A 20,230-nucleotide genomic window follows, 5' to 3' on the forward strand; every position below is an offset into this window, starting at 1 on the left:
GTACCTTCTAGGCCTTTCTCGAAATACTCACATACATACGTATTTGAACACCTAGAAATATATGGGTTGATCTTTTTTATATAAATATAAATGTGTTGTTTGCATTTTTCACCTAACAATGTATCTTAGACTTTTCAACATTAGTTCATGTAAATCTCTTATCTTTTTAAAATAAGGTAAGATATTACGTAATATGATTGTGTTATATATAGGGAATTCACATTCGATCTTTTTCTTTTTTCTTTCTTCTTCTTCTCCCCAAAGCTCCCACGTACATAGTTGTCTATTCTAGTTGCAGGTCCTTCTGGTTGTGCTGTGTGGGACTCCACCTCAGCATGGCCTGATGAGCAGTGCTAGGTCCATGCCCAGGATCTGAACCGGTAAAACCCCAGGTCACTGAAGCGGAGCGCACTAACTCAACCACTCAGCCACGGGGCTGACCCCAGCACCTTTGATTTTTTAATCTGAACTTGTTTGGAGATTTTACCTGCACTATTGAAAATCACAGATATTTTATCTCTAATCATGTTAATCTTAAAGAATCACTGAAGTCTGAGGCTTCAGGTAGATATAGCCTATTTTTCTCAGAATATTTATAGATATATAAGCTGTGGTGATTTGAAATAACTTGCAGTTATTAACACATTTACTTTAATTTCTTTTTAAGTTAAGTATCAAAAATATATCTGCATTTTAAAAATGGAGAAAGAACATCTTTCTCTATTTGTACAAAGAACTGGACTGTATGTCTAGATGGCATCATATGGTTCTCAAACCATTTTCCTACGTATTTTATCACTATATCATTTTAACCTCATTGCAACCCTTCTGAAGTACGCGCGGTGGTGCTTTTATTCTCGTTTTCAATCAGTCGTCAGTTGGATCAGCCCGCAAACACTGGGGGCCTGCTGTGTGTCGGGCATCCTGTGGGAGGCTGCAGATACAGCCTAGCGGTGGCGTTGAGCAAAGTCGGGGTGCAAACGAGGCAGCACAGCCCAGGGATTCTAAGTGGTTTCCCATAGGCGATAAGCCTCGTAAGGAATGGGACGACAGCTGGAACCCAGACCTTCTTACTTCTAATCCACTGCACTTTCTTCTGAACAACGTTGAGCTCTTACGAGGTACAAAGAATAACTTTAAATAAATTATTGCATCAACAGCATTTTAAAAATTAGAATCACACCTGTTTCCATTGCTGGGTTTGTTCCATCCTAGTTAAACTTATGTAGTTAAAGTTTTTATGATCATCCTAAAATTTATGTTACTAATTTTGGCAAGAAAACCAAAAACTTTTTTAACTGGGGTTGTTGTAGATCATTATTATTAGTGCTTTTCAAATACCTGCAATTTTAAGTATTCTTCCAAAATGGATTTGAGGTCGCTTGCCTTCCATTCTGACCCTCCTTTACAATAATTCAATCCTGTTACACGCTAAACATCCCCACCTGTGCTCTGTAATTCCATAAATTAATTCAATGTATTAAAATAAATGGAAACTATAGAGCCCACGCTGAAATTGGTTAAGCTTTACTCCCATCCCATTCCATCCTAGAGAGAAACAAAAACAATTGAGAGTTAGGTGTTGTCCCTGTGAGAAAACTTAGAGAAACGGGTTATATGTTATCTGGAGAAAAAACATTGCACGGAAACTTAAAATTTTCTTAAAGTTTATGAAGAATTTCTTTAAGCATATAAAGGATTTTATGGTAAGTCATAAGGCAATATGCTTAGCTTCCGTGTGTCTAGAAGATTTTTTGTTACTGTAAGCAACTTTGTAAATGGGTTAGATGCATACAAATATTCAAATTTGCATTGATTTTGCCCAGTTTTGCTAATACTCTTCCTAGGAGTTCTATTCCTTTCTGTTATTTCAACTAACACTAAGTTAGCACAAGCTAAATAGTAATAAAATGGATGATAAATTTATAGATTGCCATCTCTGACATAAATTCTCATGTCACTAAAATAGATCAGAAAAGTGGAAGTCGTTTTCTCTAGCGCCGGCGTCATGGTGGTGAAGCCCTCCTGGCTCGTGTTGGGCTGGGGGCTATTGGCACAACCCGGGAAGTCACTCAGGGCAGCAGAGGGTGGTGACAGGAAGTACAGACACGAGCCAGACTGCCTGCACTCGAGTCCTCACCTGCAAGGAATGGTCTGTCCCACGCATAAGGTGGTTTGCCTTTAAGTAGGAAAAAGAACTGGCTTATCACTCTGTGTTTTATTTTAAAATTCATGGGAGGGGGGAGGACCTGCAGAAGGAAGAAGCATTTGGAGATTCCGATTCCTTTAAAAGTCAGAATAGGGATGGGAGAAGTGGCATTTTGCATTCGTATCAAAATGTTATGGTACCATAACTATCAAAATGTTAAGAGTACCCATTTCTTCTATCCTAGAAAAGTTTTATTTTCCTATCATGTTGTTAAAACATATCAACCACATCAGCTAAATTTTTATCTATAATCTTAATTTTCATATGTTTTACTTACTATGGAAAATTTGATGCATTCTCCTTTTCTCTTCTGTTTTTAAGTGAATCACAGAAAATTTTTATAAATATTGTATAGCTCAATAGCCATAGCCATTTATCTCACTTATTTTATTTAGCATAAAGGCATTCTGAAGGGGCCCAGGCATGGGTTTAGTTTCCCCATAGGCCAATCAGCACCTGTTTTTTCTTAGTCGTGGTTCCTAGGTTTAACCAAAACCAGCCTTCTCCAGGCTCATTCTCAGTGAGCAAGAATGTTTCAGACAGGGTGTCACTATCATGAAAAAGTACCATTAATGGTTTTAGATTGGTGTCTATAATTCTCCCTTTGAATCAGAGCACATTTACCTTTGTGTTTTAATGATATCAAGTTACAAATTGAAATTTAATAAATTGATAGTTAGATGTTATTTTTCTGTTTTTCATAAACCATGAAAATAGCATAACTGAAATATATGAGTTAAAAGATACAGTAATGGGGGCTGGCCCCCTGGCTGAGTGGTTAAGTCCGTGCGCTCCGCTGCAGGCAGCCCAGTGTTTCGTTGGTTCAAATCCTGGGCGTGGACATGGCACTGCTCATCAAACCACACTGAGGCAGCATCCCACATGCCACAACTAGAAGGACCCACAATGAAGAATATACAACTCTGTACCGGGGGGCTTTGGGGAGAAAAAGGAAAAAATAAAATCTTTAAAAAAAAAAAAAAAGATACAGTAATGGCATTATAGGTTTGATTATAAATACAATCAATCAAGAAATTGAAGAGTTTGAAATTTCAAGATAAAAATAGCTTGAAGATAACATTTAAACAATTTTAAATCCTTTTTGAAAATAGAATTCAAAACAATAAATTTTTATCACTATATGCATTTATAATTTTTATAAATATTAAATATTTTTGTGATCATAATTGTGTATATTGTCTTCTAACATTTTAGATTATACTGATGTCCATATTTACCACTAGGTGTCAGTAAAACCCTAAAGTTAACTGGCCTCTAATTTCATGCATAATTTAATGACCGTAAAAAGACTTTGGTAGACAGAGTTCAAAAATATATTGTACTCCTTGGGGACTCCAGACTCACACTGAATATTTTATCTTGCCCTAAAGTTGTCTGCCAGCTCTGTAGGGGTGCCAGTCTACTCCAGCCTGTGTCTGAGACCCTTAAAATGTGGTGTTAGAATGGACCTTAGCTGTCGTGGTCTCTGGTCCACTATCCAGCACAGTTATCCCTAATGGTTGCTCATTTAGTCTTTGTTTAATGACTTTAAGGACGGGCTTTCACTTTCTGAGCTGCTCTAGAGTAGCTTCTGTCTTAGTTTTGTCTCCCCAGGCCCAGGCTGTGGTAAATGCTTAGTCAGTTACATTGTTGGACAGTTCCCATTATTAGAAATTTCTTTTACACTGAGTCAAAATCTGTCCCATTTTAACCTCTGCTCTTTGGTCATGATCATGCCACTTGGCATCGTTATGGTGGGGGGAGACAGAATAATTTTGTTACTGTATCAGTCCTATCCTATGCTCCAATAAGTTTTTCCTTTTTTCTAAGTTTTTCCTTCTCCCAGTGCAGTATCACCACTCTTCCCAGTTATTCCTCATATGGCATAGTTTCAGAACTTCCTCACTCTCCATCCTGGTTACTGTTCCCTTGAGACTCATATTTGGTCAGTAATCTTAAAACGTGTTTCCCAGGATTGGGTACACTACTATAGATGTACTCTGGCTCCTCAAGGAGTATCGTGGGACTATTATCTCCCATGATTTGGCTATCGCCACCTCACTTCATCTGAATTCAGATATCTAGAAACCTCAGTTTAGAACAAAGAAGAGAAAAAGCCAAAATGACTTCTGAGCGGTCGCAAAGTCCACACACTGAGTGGACCATACAAACCTATTGTAATGCTGCTAACCAATTTGGCTATTTGATTATTAACCTCACAGTGTATTAGAAGTAGCACATTAACAAGGAGAGAAGGACCATCATGAGAAGACCCATAGGCAAGTATTTATTAGAGAAAAGGCAGGAAAAATAGATAAGTCAAAAAGCACAGCTATCTGGGGACAAACTGGAATATTCCCCAGAAGGTCCTGAATACATCATTCTATTACAGCACAGTACAGAAATTAATGTTTATGGAGGAAGCATTTCTGGAATGGTGGACTAAGGACCTCTGAAAATTTGCTTCTCCATAAAAGCAATGAGAACACAGGCAAAAATTGTCAAAAATCAACATTTTTAGAACTCTGGAAATTAACCGAAGGCTTGCAATAATGAAGAGCATTTATTCAAGGAAAATGGCTGAATCTCAGTAAGAACAGTAAGTTTTTCGGTGTTTTAGGTTGCCCTGTTCCCATCTCATTCTTCCTAGCTCCATGATACCTTGATGCCTTGAAACCAACAGACTCAGAACCACAGGGACTGAGAAAACCAGCAGCCTCGCAGCCACTGGAAGAAGCAAAACAGGCTTGCAGCTCCCCAAAAAGCCACGTCCCCAGCAAATTGTCGCTACATGACCTGTCCAGCAGTTCCCTGGAAAAGTCCATTTACAGGGCTTATCTTTCTTTGACCTGACTCAGAGTTTGCTCAGTGAGGAAAGTCGTGACACTAAGGCATTTGTGAAAAAGAAAAAACAAATCAGCAGCAACTGCTTACCACCACAACTGCCTGAGGCAGAAATACCAGCGGGATCCCACAGAAGGATGGCCAGAAAACTTGAAAGGGAAATCTGGGGGATGAGATGTCCATGGCGGGCTTTGAAAAGTTTCAACGTGTTCCTGGGAATGTGCATGTAGGATGCTTCATAGGGCTGTGTGCGTACCCAGGAAAGGCCTGAGAAGGCCCTCATTTCTCGTCTCTGGCCTTGAGGATCTGCACAAGCAGGACTTGAAAGCTACGTCAGCACTGTAAACTGTGGACATAGCACCCAAAGGGCCTCTCGGCAAAGGGCGAAAGACTTGTTGGTTCAAGACATTTAAGGAAATCTCAAATCATTAGCTGACCACTAAGCTAACTGAGCAGAGACTTCAGTGGCAGCACACAACAAAGAAGATAGACTTTACAGAATTCGTTCAGGAAGGCCATTAAAGAGACAAACAGTAACAAAAATCCAGGTTGGAGGAGTGCAGCAAGAACCTGATGTCCAGAGTTACATTTTAATTCTTTAAAATGTCCAGACTTCAACCAAAAAGACACAAGACATGCAAAAAATAGGAAGGTATGGCCCATGCAGAAGAAAAAAAGCAGTCAAGAGAAATGGTTCTTGAGAAAGTCCAGCTTTTGAACTTAACGAGACTAAACAAATACATTAATCAGCTGTTATAAGTATATTCAAAAACTAAAGGAAACCATGTCTAAAGAATTAAAGTATGAGAATGATATCTTGATAGTGAATATCAAGAGAGAGAAAAAAAAGAACCAAATAGAAATTCTGGTATCGAAAAGTACAACTGAAATGAAAACTTTACTACAGGGCCTCAACAGCAGATTTGAGGTGATAGAAGAAAGAATCCATGAAATTGAAGTCAGCTCAATTGAGATTATCCACTCTGAGAATCAGAAAGAAAAAGGAATCAAGAAAAACAAACAGAGTCTCAGAGATATGTGGGACACCATAAGTATACCAGCAGACACATAATGGGAATTCCAGAAGGAGAAGAAAAAGAGAAAGGGGCAGAAAGAACACCTGAAGAAACCATGGCTGAAAACGTCCCCAATTTGATGAAAAATGTTAATATTTATTAAGAAGCTCAATGAACTCCATGTAAGATAAAGCTAAGAGATCCACAACTACACATCATAGTCAAATTGTCAAGAGAGACAGAGTATCTTGAGAGCACCAAGACAAAAATAATTCATCATGTACAAGGACTCTTCAGTAAGATTAATGGCTCACTTCTCATCAGACACCATAGAGGCCAGAAGGCAATGGGATGATATATTCAAAGTGCTAAAAGAAAAAGCTGCCATTCAAGAATTCTATATCCATCAAAACTATTCCTAAAAATGAAGGAGGAAACAGTCTGAATAGACCTATATCTATCAAAGAAATTGAATCAATAATTAATAACCTTTCAAAACAAAACACCAGGCCCAGATGGGTTCACTGGTAAATTCTACTGAACACTTAATGAAGAAATTATACCAGTTCTCTACAATTTCTTTCAGATGATAGAAATAGAGGGAATACTTCCTACCTCATTCTATGAGACCAACATTACCCTAATACCAAAATCAGACATGGACATTACAAGAAAAGAAGACTACAGACTATTATCTCTCATGAACATAGTTACAAAACTCTACAACAAAATATTAGCAAATTGAACCCAACGATGTATAAAAATCATGACTGAGTGGGATTTATCCCAGATATGCAAGGCTCGTTTAACATTTGAAAGTCAATTAATGTATCCATCACATCAATAGATGAAAAAAAAAATCACACCATCATATCAATAGAAGCAGGAAAAGCATTTGACAAAGTTTAACACCCATTTGTGATTAAAAAGAAAATCCCTCCTAGTAAATTAGGTATAGAGGGGATTTCCTCAACTTAATAAAGAATATCTACAAAAAAGCCTTCAACTAACATCATGGTGATAAAATTAATGGTGAGGAACTAGAAGCTTTACCAGTAAGATCAGGTCCAAAGCAAGGATGTCCCCTTTCACCATTCCTTTTCAACATCATACTGGAAGTCCTAGCTAATGCAATTAGGCAAGAAAAGGAAATAAAAAGTATACAGATTGGGAAAGAAGAAATAAAACTGTTTTTATTTGCAGATGACATGATTGTCTATGTAGAAAATCTGAAAGAACTGACCAAAAAAACTCCCAGAACTAATAACTGTTTATAGCAAGTTGGCAGGATACAAGGTTAATATGCAAAAGTCAATCACTTACTTATATACCAGCAATTAACAAGTGGAATTTGAAATTAAAAATACAATACCATTTACATTAGCACCCCCCAAAATTAAACACTTAGGTATAAATCTACCAAAATATGTACAAGATCTATATGGAGAAAACGACAAGATTCTGATGAATAAAATCAAAGAACTAAATTAAATGGAGAGATGTTCCACGTTTATGGATAGGAAGACGCAATATTATCAAGATGTCAGTTCTTCCCAACTTGATCTATAGATTCAATGCAATCCCCAATCAAAATCCCAGCAAATTAGTTTGTGGATATCAACAAACTCATTCTAAAGTTTATATGGGGAAGCAAATGACCCAGGACAGCCAACACAATATTGAAGGATGAGAACAAAGTTGCATTACCCAACTTCAAGACTTACTATAAAGCTATGGAAATCAAGATGGTGTGGTATCAGCAACAAAATAGACAAACAGCTCAATGGAGCAGAATAGAGAGCCCAGAAATAAAGCCACATAAGTAGAGTCAACTGATCCTGACAAAGAGCAAAGGGAGTACAATGGAGAAAGGATAGCCTTTTCAGCAAATGGTGCTGGACATCCACATGCAAAAAAATGAATCTAGACACAGACCTTATACCCTTCACAAAAATTAACTCAAAATGGATCACAGGCCTAAGTGTAAAATGAAAACAATAAAACTTTACTATATCATTGGAGAAAATCTAGCTGACCTTGGGTTTGGCGATGACTTGTTAATACAACACCAAAGGTGCAGTCCATGAGAGAAAGAATGATAAGCTGGACTTCATTAAAATTAAATATTTCTGCTCTGCAAAAGACACTGTCAAGAGAATGGAAAAACAAGCCATAGGCTGGGAGAAAATATTTGCAAAAGACATGTCTGATGTTATCCAAAATATACAAGGAAATCTTAAAACTCAACAATAAGAAACAACCCGATTAAAAAAATGGGCCAAAGACCTTAACAGACACCTCACCAAAGAAGATATACAGATGGCAAGTAAGCATATGTAAGGATGTTCCACATCATATGTCATCAGGGAAATGCAAATTAAAACAACAGTGAGGGGCTGAACCGGTGGTGCAGTGGCTAAGTGCTCACGCTCTGCTTTGGTGACCCGGGGTTCACTGGTTTGGATCCCGGGTGTGCACGTGGCACTGCTTGGCAAGCCATGCTGTGGTAGGCGTCCCACATATAAAGTAGAGGAAGATGGGCATGGATATTAGCTCAGGGCCAGTCTTCCTCAGCAAAAAAAAAAGAGGAGGATTGGCAGCAGATGTTAGCTCAGGGCTAATCTTCCTTACCAAAGAAAAAGATGTTAACCCCCAGAACAACCACTAAGAAAATAACTTTAAAATAGTAAGAGAAGAAATTAAAGTTGTACATTAAAAGATATCCATTCAGTGTGAAAAAAGCAGTAATGGAAGAATAAAGGCACAAAAAGACATAAAACATGTAAAAAACCAATAGTGAACTGGCACATGAAAATACTGATAAATAATTTCATCAAAATTAAATGGTTTAAACACTACAATCAAAAGGCCAAAATTGGCAAAGCGGATTTTAAAAAAACCGTAATCCAACTATACTATTTACAAGAGATAATTTAGAGTTAAAGACATAAATGGGTTGAAAATAAAAGGGTAGAAAAAATTATGACATGCAAACAGTAACCAAAAGAAAGCTGGAGTGGCTATACTAATATCAGACGAAATGGACTTTAAGACAGAAATCGTTACAAGAGGTAAAGAAGTATATTTTATGATGATAAAAGGATCACTCATCAGGAACACATAAACACCCATGAACTTAACAACAGAGCCCCCCACATACAGGAAACTAAAACTGACAGAACTAAAGGGAGAAACAGACAATTCAAAAACAATAGTTGAAGACTTCAAAACCCCACTTTCAATAATGAATAGAACAGCTAAGCAGAAGATTAGAACAACTAGGCAGAAGATCAACAAAAAAACAGAAGATGTGAACTACGTTATCAACTAACCAGCCTCAGACATCTACAGAACACTCCACCCAGCAGCAGAATACACGTTCTTCTCAAGTGTACGTGGGACATTCTACAGGGGGGGTGATATTAAACAAGCCTTAATAAGTTTAAAATTTTAAAATCACACAAAGTATGTTCTCCCACCACAATACATTTAAATTAGAAATCAATAACAAGGAAATTCGGGGAGTTCACAAATATTTGGAAATTAAACATGCTCCTAAATAAATAGGTCAAAGAAGAAATCACGTATTAGAAAGTAATTTGATGATGAAATCCAGCCATTTGTGACAACATGGATAGAGCTTGGGGGTATTATCCTAAGCAAAATAAATCAGAGGGAGAAAGTCAAATACCATAGGACCTCACTCATAAGTAGAAGATAAAAACAAGGACAAACAAACACATAGCAACAGAGATTGGATTGGTGGTTACCGTAGGGGAAGAGGGGAGGGAGCAGGGCAAAAGAGGTGATTAGGTACCCGTGTGGTAATGGATTATAATTAATTAGTCTTTGAGTGGTGAACATGATGTAATCTATACAGAATTCGAAATATATTATGATGTACATCTGAAAGTTATATAATGTTATAATCCAATGTTACTGCTATAAAAACAAAAAGTAAAAATAAAAAAATAAAATGGAGAAGAAGAAAAAATTCTTCTGAAAAATGAAAATAAAAAAAAAAATTTAAGTAATTTGAGATGAATGGAAACAAAAATAAGTACCAAAACTTATGGGATACACCTATATTTAAAAAGAAGAAAGATCTTAAATCATAACCTAACCTTCTACCTTAAGAAACTAGAAGATCAAGAGTGAAATAAACCTAAAGCAAGCAGAAAGAAGAAAATAATAAAGGTTAGAGAAGAAAGAAATGGAAAAGAGAATAGAAAAACAATAGAATCAATAAAGCCACACGTTGGTTTTTTGCAAAGATAAAACAAATTTGACAAACTCTTAGACTGACCAAGAAAACAAGAAAAAAGACCCAAATTACTAAAATTAGGAATGAAAGAGAGGATATCACTATGAACTTTACAGTAATAAAAAGGATTATTACAGAAATATTATGAACAACTGTGTGCCAATAAATTAAATAACCTAGGTTAAATTGACAAATTCCTAGAAAGACACAAATTACCGAAATTGACTCCAGAAGAAATGGAAAACCTGAATAGACCTATACCAAACAAAGAGATTGAATTATTAATTTTGAAAACTTCTCACAAAGGAAACCCTAGACCCAGATGGCTTCACAGGTGAATTCTAACAAGCATTTAAAGAAAAATTGATACTAATCCTTCACGAACTCTTCAAAATGTAGAAGAAGAGGGAACACCTTCCAACTCCTTGTATGAAGCTAGTTTACCTTGATACCAAACCGAAGACATCAGAAAAAAAAAAAAAAAACTACAGACCAATGTCCCTTAAAAGCATAGATGCAAAAGTCCTTCAACAAAATACTAGCAAACTGAATCCAGCAATATATAAAAAGGATTATATATCATGACCAAGTGAGATTTATCCCAGGGATGCAAGGTCGTGAAATCTGAAAATTAATCAATGTAACACACCATATTAATAAAATAAAGAACAAAACCACATGATCATCTCAATAGATGCAGAAACAGCATTTGACAAGATTCAATACACTTTCATAACTAAAACTGCCAACAATACTAGGAATGGAAGGGAACTTCCTCAGCCCTATAAAAGGCAATTAGGAAAACGCCACAGCTAACTTCATAATTAATGTGATCCCCCTACAATCAGGAACAAGACAAAGTTGTCTACTCTTGCCACTTCTATTCAACATTGTATTGGAAGTTCTAGCCATGGCAGTTAGGCAAGAAAAAGAAATAAGTCACCCAGCATCCACATTGGAAAGGAAAGGTAAAACTATCTCTAATTGCAGAAGACATAGTCTTGTATAAAGAAGGAATCTACAATCTAAATAAAGAAGGAATTTAAAGAATCTACAAAAAGACTATTAGAACTAATAAATGAGTCCAGCAAGTTTGTAGGTTCCAAGATCAATAGTACACAAAAGTCAATTCTATTTCTCTATACTAGCAATGAACAATCTAAAAGGAAATTTTAAAAAAACAATTCTATTTATAATAGCATCAAAAGGAATAAAATACTTAAGTATAAATTTAACCAAAGGGGTGCAAAATTTACGAACTGAAAACTACAAAACTCTGATGAAAGAAATTAAAGACCTAAATAAATAGAAAGACTGCATGTTCCTGTTGGAAGACTTAATATGAAAGATGGCCATACTCCCCAAAGTAATCTAGAAATTCAAAGCAATACCAATCAAAATCTCAACAGTCTTCTTTGCAGAACTGGAAAAGCCAGTCCTACAATTCATATGGAATTGCAGGAGAACCCAAAAAGCTAAAGAATCTTGAAAAAGAAAAACAAAGCTGTAGGACTCCTACTTCCCAATTTCAAAACTTACTACAAAGCCATAGTAATCGAAACAGTGTGGTATGGAATAAGAATAGACGTATAGATGAGTGGAGTAGAATTGACAGTCTAGAAATAAACCCCCACATCTATGGTCAATTGGTTTTTGACAAGTATTCGAGACCATTCAATGGGGAAAGAGTCATCTTTTCAATAAATGGTGCTGGGACAACTGGCTTCCATGTAAGAACTCAAGTTGGACCCCTACTTCACACCATAGACAAAAATTACCTCCAAACGGATGAACTCATTTGGATTTAGGTCATAGACCTAAACGCAAGAGCTAAAACTTTAAAGCTCTCAGAAGAAAACGTAGGAGAACTGTGTGACCACAGTTAGAAAATGGTTTCTTACGTGTGACATCAAAACCACGAATGACAAAAGAAAAAAATTAGATAAATTGGATTTCATCAAAATTTAGAATGTTAGTGCTTCAAAGGACACCATCAAGAAAATGAAAAGACAGGGGCTGGCCCTGTGGTTGAGTGGTTAAGTTCGCGCGCTCCGCTGCAGGCGGCCCAGTGTTTCGTTAGTTTGAATCCTGGGTGTGGACATGGCACTGCTCATCAAACCACGCTGAGGCAGCATCCCACATGCCACAACTAGAAGAACCCACAACGAAGAATATACAACTATGTACTGGGGGGCTTTGTGGAGAAAAAGGAAAAAAATAAAATCTTTAAAAAAAAAAAAAGAAAATGAAAAGACAAACCACAGAATGGGAGAAAATATTTTCAAACCATATATCTAATAAGAGACTTACATCCAGAAGATACAAAGAATTTTACAACTCAACAATAAAACGACAAACCAATTTTAAAAATGGGCAAAGGATTTGAACAGACACTTCTCCAAAGAATTTAAGAAAATGGCCAATAAGCACGTGAAAAGTGCTCAATATCATTAGTCATCAAGGCAATTCAAATCGAAATCACATTATTATACTACTTCATACCCACGAAGTAGGCTAAAGTCAAAAAGACAGACAATAGCAAGAGTTGGCGAGGATGAGGAGCAACTGGAAATCTCGCCCAGTGCTGACGGGATTGTAAAATGGTACAGCCACTTTGGAAAACGGTTTGGCAGTGTCTTAAACTGTTAAACAAAGTTACATATGATCCCACAATTCCACTCCTAACTGTATACCCAGGAGAGATGAAAACCTGTCCACACAAAAACTTGTACATGAATGTCCATAGCAGCATTATTCATAAAAGCCAAAAGTGGAAACAATCTATCCACCAACTGATGAATGGACAAACAAAATGTAGTATATCCAAACAATGCAATGCTATTTGGCACTAAAAAGAATAAAGTAATATATGCTGTAACGTGGATGAACCTTGAAAACTCATTATACTACGTGAAAGAAGCCAGTCGTAAAGATTACGTTGTATCATTCTGTTTATATGAAATGTCCAGAATAGGCAAATCCTGAGACAGAAAGTAAATTAGTGGTTGCCAGAGGCTGTGGAGTGCATAGTAGGGAATGCCTGCTAATGCATACAGATTTAATTTTTTGAGGAATGAAAATGTTCTAAAATTAAATAGTGGTAATAGTTGCACAATTCTGTGAATATACTAAAACCCACTGAATCGTACACATTCAAAGGGTGAATTTTATTATGTGTAAATTATGTTTCTATGAGGCTGTCACAAAAAAAGCTGATGTCTATAAAGATGACCTTGAATCATCAAAAAACTAGTGAAATTATGTTCAGTGCATTTCATTTAAGACTCTTGATATGTAATGCTTTATAGAAAAAATAATTTAAAGGAGGTCAGACAACTGCACAACTTTGCTATTCAGTAATTCATCTTTCAGTCTTCCTGGAAAGATGAAATGTTACGCTATTTTTCTGCCCAAAATATGTTAGTCCAATATTCAGTAATTGAAGCTTCCTATAGAGAAACTAGTTTTGCTATCTCTCAAAGAGAGAGCATCATATTCTCAGTCTTTTGAGTTACTGCTCCTTAAAACATTTAAACTCTGGCTAAAGAGTGCCATAAAATGACTTCAAAAGAGCAGATTTCCACCACCTAATAAGTAACCAATAACTAATAAGTTCTCTTTAAAACAACAAAATATTCATGGAAAAAATAAACAGCAAACCTCCTTTTAAACGTTCTTCAGGTAGAACTGTTTTTTGCAAATATTCTTTCCTGCCTCAAGGAATATGACTAGATCATCCTTTAGGAAATTTATAAAGCCACTAGAAAATTCCAACTATCAGAATAGTATTGTTAAAATTCCAAAAGAATAAAGACAAACACGTTAAAGTTTGAAGTACGAGAGGTGACGGGGATAGAATACCAACTTCGTTACAAATCCCTCCCTCGCCCCATATGGTGGTTTCTAACCCATTCCACTATGAGTTTGCTGTGAGTTTACCAGCAGAATTTCTGCATTTCAAGTTGAAAGAATTTTAGGGGCCACCAAAATTCAGCAAGCAAATAAAGTTAATGGTTTATGACAGGACATTGATCATGTCTGGATTCCAGGCCCTAAATGAGCTGAATTTTTTGGTCAGTACAGAAAGAGACTTGAGAACCTGCCTAATCTCATAGATCTCAAAATTTAATTCAGTCTACAAAAACTCTTCATCAATCATGGCAAAAAATAGAAAAGTAAAGACAATGCTGTAAGTTTTTCCCATTTAAAGAACATTCCTTTATTCTGAGATTATATTTGGGAAGGGGCTGATGTAAGAGATTGAAATGAAGGCAATAAAGAGTAATTGTTTGGGACTCTCCCCTCTACTCGTCCATTCTTAAACTTGTTTTTGAAAAGTTATGGGTCTACGGAATCCAAAAATGTAAGAATATTTGTCTAACCCTCCGTCATCTCTTGAGTAGGCTGCATACACTAATAATTTCTGTCATAAAATGAAGCTAGGAAAAATTCTTTCCTTTGGGGGTGAGTGGAGGGGTGGAAAATCTACTTTCTAGCATATCACTTTTAAGATCACTAGACCTAAAAATAATTTTTTTTGTTTTTTATTTCATTATTTTTATTGCATTGACAATATTTGGAAGTTATTAAAAATCATTAAAAAGAAAAAAGATCACTTATAATCTCACCATTGAAAGTTAATGTCTTGTCACCTGTTATATTTCCTTCCAGTCCTTTTTTATGTGAACATGTGTTTATAAATCCACCAGATTGGGATCATGTTAAATATAGTTTTATTTTCCGCTTTTATCATTTAATCTGTTTTGCATTTTCCCACATTATTCAGCATTCTTTACAGATAGGTGTACAGTACCTAAAGTACAATTATTACTTAACCATGTCCTACGGTTAGTCATCGAAGAATTTTAGGCTCTCAATACATACTGACATTAACTGCTTTCCAGAAGGATTGTCAGTGGAATTTGGATAAGTTATATTTTTGCTTTCTTGTAAGAAATCATCTTTTATGCTACAAGATAGATAGGAATTTCCATCTTTATTAATGACAGAATAAGACCTGACTCAGGGCTCCCCACGGAAAACAACCATAAACCTTGCACATAATACAAAAAACAACTACCGCAGTGACCTGGAGAGTGAACAGAGCAGTCAGAATCTGGTGGAGAGGACAAGCTCAGAGGAGGGGCGCTGGAAAAAGTAAGTTCCCTGTTTTCATGGCTTCTATCGCGGGGTTGAATATAGTCCATGCAGAGTGCGTGGTCTTGGAAGGGGTGCTAATTGAAAGCAGCAGTCTCTTTGGCCAGATAAACCCAAAACTAGAGAATCATGGCCACTGAAGAGAGTGGACAAATCTTGGAAGGGAAAGAACAAGAGAGCGTTTCACCAAATATGTCTACCCACATTCCTGAGTGACCCCTGAACCACGTATGTGGTTCTCAGCAGTGCATCTAAAGACGAAATATCTGAACTGAGGCTGGAGCTGCCGCCCAAAAAAATAGAGTTTGCAATTAAGCACAGACAAGATAACTGCCTGCTTTAGCAAAAGAAATGATCATGGGAGAAAAATAACAGAATCCAGAATTTCCCCAATTTAACATTCCTCATGTCCAGGATACAATAAAAAACTACCCATCATATAAAGAACGAAGAAAGTGGAAAACATTCTCAAGAGAAAAGAAAATCAACTGAGTCCAATGCCAGGGTGTTCCAGATACTGGGACTAGCAGACAATAATTTTAAACAGCTGTCAGAACTCTCGTCAGTGACGTAAAATAAAATACGCTTTCAATGAGGCAAAAATGAGAAATCTCAGGAGAGAAATAGAAATGGTTAAAGAAAAAGCCAAATGAAATTCTAGAACTGAAACATACAATATCTGAATTTTTAAAATTATTGGAGATGACCAAGGAAAGAGTATACTTGCAGAGAGATCAATAAAAATTATTCAGTGTGAAGAGCAGAAAAAACTGAAAAATCTAAGACGGTCAATGAACACCAAGCAGAATACACAGGAAAAATCTCACACCAGGACACATCATAGTCAAGCTGTTGAAAGCCAAAAATAAATAGCAAATCTTTAAAGTAGTAAGAGGGAAATGACACATTACATCCTGGGGAACAACGATTTAATTAACAAATGAGTTCACATCAGAAACTCACCAGGCAAGAGAGAAAGGACCAACATCCTTAAAGGAGAAAAGAAAGAAACAACCTGGAATTCTATATCCTTCAAGAATGAAGGTGAAATAAAGATATTTTCAGATCGAAGAAGACGAGGAGAACTCATCACCAAGAAACCTACATTTCAAGAAATGCTAAAGGAAATTCTTCAGGCGGAGGGGAAATGATGCCAGCTAGAAAGTTAGGGGGCCGGCCCCGTGGCTGAGTGATTAAGTTCCCACGCTCTGCTTCAGCAGCCCAGGGTTTCGAAGGTTCCGATCCCAGGCACGGATATGGCACCACTCATGAAGCCGTGCTGAGGCAGTGTCCCCCATAGCACAACCAGAGGCACTCACAACTAGAATATACAACTGTGTACTGGGGGGCTTTGGGGAGGACAAGAAGGAAAAAAAAAAAGGGGGGAAGAAGATTGGCAACAGTTGTTAGCTCAGGTGCCAATCTTTAAAAAAAAAAAGAAGAGAAAGTTGAATCCTCAAAAAATAATAGAGTAACAAAGGGTAACATGAAAAAGATGATTTTCTTCTTCTTTTTCCCCTTTTAAATTCTTTATAAGACGTTTAAAGCAAAAATTGTCCTCGAAAACTGAAAATAAAATGTTTACTGGGCAAATATGTATGAGTGCCAATGTGGACAAAATTGCATACTTACTATATGCAGGGCACCATATCAAGCCTTTTGCATGCACCAATTTAGTTATCGCAATAATCCTGTAAGATAAGAGTCCCCCTTGTACATTAGAGGGAACTGAGCCTGTGAGAACTCAGGTGACTTGTCTGTGGCTGCCCTGTTTGTGCAGAGCAGGGCCGGCACCTGATTCCAGGTCTGTCTGATCCTCAAGCCCAGGCTCTCAGCCGCCTCTGGATGAACCAATCTGTTTGGACTCTACGACCTGAGACACACCCAGGAATACCTCATGAAGTGCCAGAAGAGAGATGCAAACGAGAGCCCGCAGTGTTCGTGGGAGGAGAGGTTGATGTGGACTGCACTGGGAAGCTCTTGCAGATTTTAGTAGGGCCTTAAACAATGAGCAGGGTTTGTATTGGCATTAAGGTGGGAATAAGCAAAATGTTTGGGGAGGGAGTATGGAGTTGGTAAACCTATTAGACTTATACTAACATTTCATGTTGGAAATTGGCATGAAATTGATTTAGAAAAGTAAAGTAGAGCCAGATTGGAAACCCTTGGAGACAAGGATAAAGTATAGCCATATGCACGTGTGTGTGTGTGTGTGTGTGTATCATTAGAAGCACTTTTCGAAACCCTAGAGACCTCACTAATTGTAATCCTCGCTCCTTTCCTTTACACCCACTTCTTGAAACACGGACTACACATGTCCTCCCATTGTCACCTGCCACTGGCTTTTCTCTCCATGGCAGTCTGAAGTTTGTCTTCATCGCTCCCCTGAAACCGGTCATGCTAAAGTCTCCAGTGACTTCTCAAGTTTCAAATCCAGAGGGCTTATCTTATTGACTGCCATGGTAATTAATATTCCTAACCTCTCCTGTCTGAAGCTGAAGTTCTTATTTCTCAGATCTCTCCTTCTTGGTGTGTTTTTGTGTTCTTCCTTTCCCTCTCTTTCTTAACAGTTTAATGTTCTTCAAAGTTCTCTTCTTTCTCATCTTGCACGTAGCATAACTACTTCCCAACCCTAAGAAATCTCATCAGTGTCCATAACTTCATCCACCTACACTCTGACGAGGCCTCAGTCCAAATCTGTATTTCTTACCATCTCTGGACAGCTCTGTCCAGAACTGTGAAGAATCTGAGGTTTTATCTACTTCCAAGTTATCAAGTTAGGCTGCCAGAGTTTCATGGATGCTGGTAAAGACACAAGACTCCTGGGTCAGAGATAAAGGGAGGTGTATTACTCACAGCAACAGTAGTACCCAGAATATCAGCATTTTTTGTGCTGGTTCCGGAGCCCTAGTTCCCACAAGGCAAAATGAAGAAGGCCAGATGAAACTCGCACATGCAGTGGGTTGCCTCTAACGCTGAGCTTAGAGAACTCAAATCTCTTTAGAAGCAGTAAGCATGCCTGCTCTTTGCTCCAGAGGGAGACTGTTTTTTTCTTCAAAAGTTGTTCAAGTTTTCTTCAAAGGTGGTTTGCTACACAAACATCCCTGAAAAGATAGTCTGAAGCCAAGGGCAATCAGTGCCTAGCTCTCAAGATGTGCAGAAACTCACGGAGAGACTCACGGAGAATCTACAAGTTCCATTTTGCTATCCCATCGGCTTCTTAAATTCAATACATAGTTAAACCAAATTCATCATCATCTTCTGAATCTGTTCCTTTCTGTCTTCACTATATTGAATTAATGGTAGCACCTACCATTGATTTCCTTACCTCTATACATCAGAATAGGCTAAAAGCTGAAAAATTACTTTATAAAATAAATCCAAAAATTTCAATAGCTTAAACACAATAAAATTTCATATTACTCGTCTGCAAAACCCAGTTTAGACATTCCTGGGAGGGTGATTTTCCTGAGCAGCTCCCTTTCAAAAAATAAGTCAGATATCCAGGCTGCTTCTGTCTGTGGCTCCACCATCTTGTGGCCTCAGGGTCTCTGTGGCATAATCCCACATGCTGTCATTCAACACAACAGGGTTTCCTCTCTACCCATTTTGCACTACACCGTGTCAACTGCCTGCCTCCAGTCTTACTGTCCTCTCACCTCTGCTCTAGCAATCCATCAAAACTTTAAATCTGATTGTGTCACTCTCTCCCTGAAAATCCTTCACTGTCTTACCATTATGCACAAAGTAGAAAGTCCAAACTGCTTAATAGGACATAAAGGCCTGCTATGGTCTGGCCCCTTCCTAACTTACTAGGCTCATTTCCCATGACTCTTCCACATGCACTCTTTGTTCTTACCAAATTGAATTACTAATAGTTTCCTGAGTTTTATTGCCAGTCATCCCTGTTGCCTATAATCCTCCCCCACCCACTGCCACACACACACACACACACACACACACCCCATTTGCCTGCTTAGCAAACTTCTCATCCTTAAATACTAAGTGTCCCCACTTTATAAACCTTTCCTTAGGCCTCTAGCATTCTGGCAGCACACATACCAGCCCCGAATAGTAACTGTGGGAGGAAGAATTAGAGACAGGAGTAGTAACAGGGCAGAGTTTCCCCGTTCCCCATCGCAGTCTGGGGTGGTTCACAGGGACTGAGCAGAGCTGACATTAGACTCCAGGAGAGGAACCCCAACCCTGCATTATTACATGCATCTGCATCAGCTGCATAATAGGGTAAGAACCAGGCTCTTCCCTGGCATGATCAGGGTCTGGTACCCAAGCCTTGTAGTTGCAGCTACACAACGTGGCAGATCCATGACTTCCAGCCCTGACCTGCCACTCAGCATTCTGTCAGGACTGAGTGCACTGCCTTAAGCACTCAGCTGTAGCTGGTTTCCATAGAGCAGACTGTAGATCCCAGTGGTCCTGTTCCACAGGAGGCCAACTCCATCCCTGGAAGGCCAGTCTGCGAGGATGAGTCCTGGACAAGTTGACCTTGACTTCTCAGTTCACCTCCCTAAATTCAAAGGGTGCCTCATTCCTTGTTCCATCAGCATCTCATCCCATTTCAATCACAAGGACTCAGAGGCAAGTCTTTGACAGAGCTCTAAAGAGGCACAGCAAAACAGACCCCAGAGGCCATAGGATCCAGATACAGCCAAGAAACGAGGTTGCAAGGTCGGAGCCAGCTTCACGGGTGTGGGACCTGTGCAGCCACGCAGGACCCAG

The sequence above is a fragment of the Equus caballus genome, chromosome 31 (genome assembly GCF_041296265.1).
Source record: "Equus caballus isolate H_3958 breed thoroughbred chromosome 31, TB-T2T, whole genome shotgun sequence".
Lineage (NCBI taxonomy): Eukaryota > Metazoa > Chordata > Mammalia > Perissodactyla > Equidae > Equus > Equus caballus.